The sequence below is a fragment of the Triticum dicoccoides genome, chromosome 5B (genome assembly GCF_002162155.2).
Source record: "Triticum dicoccoides isolate Atlit2015 ecotype Zavitan chromosome 5B, WEW_v2.0, whole genome shotgun sequence".
Lineage (NCBI taxonomy): Eukaryota > Viridiplantae > Streptophyta > Magnoliopsida > Poales > Poaceae > Triticum > Triticum dicoccoides.
This window is the reverse complement of record NC_041389.1, coordinates 23,948,818-23,953,163: the sequence shown is the minus strand read 5'-3', so window position 1 is coordinate 23,953,163 and position 4,346 is coordinate 23,948,818. Positions and strand designations below refer to the sequence as shown.

Genomic DNA, 4,346 nt, shown 5'->3' with positions numbered 1-4,346 from the left:
GAAATCGGCGGAGGCCACGAGATGGAACTGCTTATTGCCGTCGCCCGCGTCGTCCGAGTTGTCGTGCATCCCCCACATCCAGCACCACACCGCGCGCTTGGCTGCGGCGGCGGTGGCGGCGCCGCCTGACCCAACCACCACACACAGCAGTGAGAAATCGAGGAAGGTGCAGACGAAACAATGCTAACATGAAGATCCTGCAGGTAGTTCAGCTTGCCAAGGCTCCCCTTACTGACAGACCAATCCAGCAGATTTCTCTCGACAGAAAGGCTGAGGTGCAGCAAGTGTGGGAGATGGATATCACTAGCAACTCTTGCATCCATAATATCCAGCAATTCCAAACATGGTAGCCCATGGTTTGGAAGCTCTATGCGACATCACATGCAATCTTCAAATATCTCAGTTGAAACAGTTCTGAGATCCCAGTGAGATCAACAGAGTCGTCGGCGTCGCCACCATGACCCGGTAGTTGGAGATTCAGAACACGAAGAAGCTTGAAATCTCTAATGCAAGGCATGCACTCAGATAACCCAAAAAATCCAAGTGACCGAACTTGATATTTGTTCGTTTCTTGGCATATCTTGCATCGCCAAAGAGGAGAGATAGTCGACGGACCTTGTGAGAAAGTGACACATTTGCTTGACTGTGGTCTATTACCAAAACGAAATTTTCTTCTTCAGACTTGTATGCAAATAAGATCATGTACCATGTCATGAACTGCACAGGACAGCACTTCATTGTTGTAGTTGATACATATAGGCTGGATGAGTCTTCTGCCAATAAGTTCATCGAGATAGCTCTCTGCAAGTTTCACCTTCCGCTGTATCAATAAAACCTTCAGCCACCCATTGCTTCACCAAATTATCCTTGAAGAATATGTGGCCCTCTGGATACATATTAAGATACAGCAAACATGTCTTCAGATAACGAGGAAGATTATTGAAGCTAAGATTCAGTGCTTGTCTCGTTTTTTCTGATGCCGAAAGAAAAGAGCTTAACGACTGATGGATGTACGTCAAAAGATCAATTGACATGACAGGTTGGCTTGCTAAAAGGCTAGCTATGCTGATTGTGGCTAGCGGCAAACCATCACATGTTTCAACAATGTCATCCAGTACCTCTTTGAACTCTTGAGGACAATCACTTTCAGAGCCATAAAGTCTGTTAAAGAAAAGCTTTCTAGAATGATCATCATCTAGGTGTTTCATCTCAAAAACATACTCTGACTGATAATGACAGCACGCTAATGCAATGTCTTCGATCTGCGTAGTTGTTACTATCCTGCTTCCACGATTACCCTTTGGCAATCCCAACATGATTAATAATATCCCATACTGATGCAGCCCATACATCATCAAGAATAATTAAATACCTGCATACATGTAATCAACCCATATTAGTAGTACTAGGGAGCATGGGAACTTTGGTATATTTTTAATGAAGAAAAAATCTGGTAATACTTCGAATGAAGGAAAAAAAATCACTACCTTTTATCCTGTAGATATTGCTTGATATGGTGAATCAGATCAGTTTCCATATAATGTTGTGGGGGTTGCTGCCGCTGGAGTTGTGAGAGCATGTCACGGAAAATTCTCTTCATATCAGGTTTCTTGGACACCCGAATGAAAGCTCGGCAACTGTATTGTTTCCTAAATCTGCTGTACATCACTCTAGCAAGTGTAGTTTTACCAAGACAAGCAGATCCAAGAACAGATAGCAGCTTGAGCTGCTGGTCCCCATCATTAACCAGTGAGTTGATAAATTCATTCATCCGGCCATCGATTACTATGTCATCAGTTTCTTTATATGGCATTGGAAGAAGCATAGGGCCAAGGGACACAAACCTACGCGCCTCAAGGTTCTGCAAGAATGGAGATTGTACCTCTGGTACCGTTGAATCACCTCTTGGACATACATCCTAAATTCTGATAGCGTTTCCGCGATAATAATCTGACTCTTGGGAGTCTTGATATGGCTGAACAATTTGCGGTGGGATTTGGTGCTCTTGATGTTGGTAACAGGGGAGAAAACTTTAGGCCGCACAACTACTAAACTGTCGATGTAATCCTCCATGTCATAGGACAGGTCACACACCTCATTCATCCAGCACTTGGCCGTCAGGGGAGGGTCCTCTAGCTCAGACAGGTCATCAAGGTACGTAGGAGCTTATCTTCTCAAGGTCATCTTTGAGGAGGTGCATACCGTCCTTAACCCTCTTGGAAGAGCATTCCAGAGGAGCATCCCCGAAGAGCAACATGTCCAGCTTCCCAACAAGGGGTCTCATGGCGCCCAGGGAAGCACTAATTGGGCCCCTCGTCTGCCTCTGAAATCATCTGAACACACACAAACAAAGGTACAATTAATTAATTAATTAATTAATTAATTAATAGAAATCCAACCTTCAACATTATGAGAAAGCGAAATGCATCAAACAATGTCAAAGTCGGAAAAGTTAGCGAGGAACAAGCAATCACACCAAGACGACAATCTCGTGGTCACAACACAGACACAGCACGACAGTTAGCCATTCTTCTTCCTATCCAAAAGAAACAAGCTAAGTAGTGCTGCATAAGTTGAAGTTGGTAAGTAAAGAGGGGCTCCCACCTCTAGCAGGACTTGGAACAGAGAGGACGACGTTCCTGCGCACCTCAGGAGATTCCTCTTCCACGATCTGCACCTCCTCATTGAACTCTCTCAGTTGCTCCATCAATTAATCAAAACCAGCTATATATCCTCTACTCGATCACCACTCTATTTTCTCAGTCCTCTCATTCCCCAATAAAACAGTGTTTTAGCGCGGGGTTATGTCAAGTCTCAACCACACCCATCCACTGAAACTTGGTGGCATTTTATTTATCCCCATGGCAGCTCATTTCTCTCTTATATTGTCGACCACACCTTGTGCAATGGTGTTTTTCACCATGCTGTCCCCTCTGCATCTTTCCGTTTAGATGTTACCATCATAGGAAGATGATATTTGAGGGTCCCATCCCAATGGGTGCCATGGGATCCCGGCTTCTTTCGGAACTCGACATGCCCTCATTGTTAAACACATTATTGTGAGGCTGTTGGGCCGAACCACTCATGTATCACGTTGGAGTAGTTAGGTGTTGTATCTCCTTCTATCTCCTGTTTAAGTCTCCTGTAATATCTCTTGTTGGTTAGATAAGACTCTGCCAACTCTTGTAACACAAGTAATCAATCCAATATATACCAATGCGGCTCCCCTGTTGGGAGTAGGAACGCTTACCCAAATCTTTACATGGTATACAGAGCAACCTCTTCCGCCACATCTAGTTCGATTTGCCTGCGCCAAGAACCCTAACCACCTTCCTTCTACCTGCGCCAAAAACCCTAGTCCACTTTCCTTCCATCAGCCATGGCCTCTTCTTCCTCCGCCATCAACTCCAGCCTCAACTACAACACCTCCGAGCCACTTACCCGAACCAATTACATCCTATGGCGCGCACAGGCAAGATCACAGATCATGGGTGCCGGCCTCTTCGGCTGCCTAGATCAAACCATTGCAGAACCACCAAAAACCCTCACCACCAAAAACGCCGAAGGGAAGGATCAGGTTGCTGTGAACCCTGCCTACACCCAATGGCTCATCCAAGACCAACAAATCGTCGCTTACCTCCTCAGAAACCTGTCCAAAGAAGTTCTGGTCCAGGTCGCTTCGCTTGAGAAATCACATGCGATCTGGACCGCGCTTGGGAACATGTTCTCGGCCATGTCTCTCTCACGCGCCAACAACATACGAGTCGCCCTCACCAACGCCCAGAAAGGCTCCCAGACGGCGGCTGCATACTTCGGTCACATGCGTGCCCTCTCCGACGAGCTTGCAGCGGCGGGCAAGCCGATCGGCGAGGATGAACTGCTCTCCTTCATCATCGCCGGGTTGGACATGGAGTACCAGCCCATCATCTCAGCGCTTGATGCAAGAACGGAGCCGGTATCGGTCGACATCCTCTTCTCCATGGTGGCAAATTTCGACCAGCGAGTCGAGATGTTCCATGGTACAAACGCCGGATCCTTCAAATCATCGGCGAATACTGCATCTCGTGGTCGCCAGGGAAACACCAAAACCTACCAAAACCAGCGGAGTGGTGGAGGTGGTGGTGGATCCCGTGGTGGTGGCGGCCAGTACGGAGGCGGTGGCGGCGGACAGTACGGTGGTGGCGGTGGCTACCACAACGGCGGCAACAATCAGGACGGTGGCGGCGGCTACCACCCAAACAACAGTGGTGGTGGCGGCTATCCGGGCGGCGGTGGCGGCTACCACAGTGGTGGTGGTGGCGGCTATCCTGGTGGGGGTGGTGGCTACTACCAGGGCAACCCTCGCA

At 47.7% G+C, this 4,346-nt stretch overlaps 1 pseudogene; it reads right to left on the bottom strand.

Moving 5' to 3' along the window:
* Positions 1-2,707, bottom strand: part of LOC119308947 — a 7,218-nt pseudogene extending 4,511 nt beyond the window's left edge.
* Positions 2,708-4,346: the final 1,639 nt, after the last annotated feature.